The following is a 1,125-nucleotide window of genomic DNA, read 5'->3' as shown; positions in this document are numbered from 1 at the left end:
ATTCTCATTTGTCTTTTCAGCTAGCATCTGTGACAACAGACACTATGCCTGTGATGGTAGTCATTGCAGCATCCCCAGTACCCAGCCCCGGGCTTGATACATAGGAGTTTTTCAGTAAACGTTAATGTGATGAATGAGAAAGGCCCACAGCAGTGCCTGCATTGCTGCACTTTCCACACGCATTGCTTAGTAACCATGTGCAATTGCATCTTGTGCTGCTTCTTAGGTAATAACAATCACTAACACTTTCCTAACTCAATCCTCACAACTCTGTGTAGCCCATACTCTGAGTGCTCTTATTTGAGAAGGGAGAAACTTGAAATTTAGAGAACTCAAGGTACTTTCGCAAGGTCACAGAGCTGGCAAGTGTTGGATCAGGATTAAAACCCAGGCAGTCTGGCACCAGAATTCCTAAGCTTATACGATCCCACATCATTCAGCCATTTTAATTTTGGACTTGTCCTTTTGCTTATTCAAAAATTAGTCAACTGTCTGTCCTTAGCAAGTATGTCAAAGAACAATCCATACCACCTTTAATGTACGTTTATCAGGGCCTTCCTTATGGAGGAGCCGCCACTCATACTTCCCTTTCAGCAAAGCGAAAACCAAAGCCTGAGCAGGGTCAAGATCAGCATTATTACCATTAACACCAGTTTGCCATTTTATCGAACACAAGCAATGTGCCAGGCACCTTCCCACACCTCATCTTATTTAATAATTAATTTTTAGTTTAGCTAAAGGGGAACCTTGTCTGACTTCTACTTTGTGACTCTCTGGATCACGATTTGAATCACTTAAAATTTATTATCAAAGTCGTTAGAACGCCTTTTTTTTTTTTTTTTTTTTCCCAGAGACCTGCCCAACTACCTTATTTTCAGATCTGGGAACTGAGATTCTGAAAGGTTAAGTGCCTTGTCCAAGGTCAAGCAGGTGGTGATCTAGTCCGGGCTGGAAGAGGCCTCCTGAATCCAAGTCCAGAGCTCTCAATAAGAGGCTATACAGCCAGTCACCTTTACTCCCCCCAATGCACATCAATGAAAAGGTATCGTGTCTCTTTTTAAATGCATTTACCTAATGGAAAGTAGTTATTATTGCTCATGATTTATTTCTTTTTAAAGAGATTTT

Source organism: Neovison vison, chromosome 11 (assembly GCF_020171115.1).
Source record: "Neovison vison isolate M4711 chromosome 11, ASM_NN_V1, whole genome shotgun sequence".
Taxonomy (NCBI): domain Eukaryota; kingdom Metazoa; phylum Chordata; class Mammalia; order Carnivora; family Mustelidae; genus Neogale; species Neogale vison.
Note: the sequence above shows the minus strand (reverse complement) of the source record.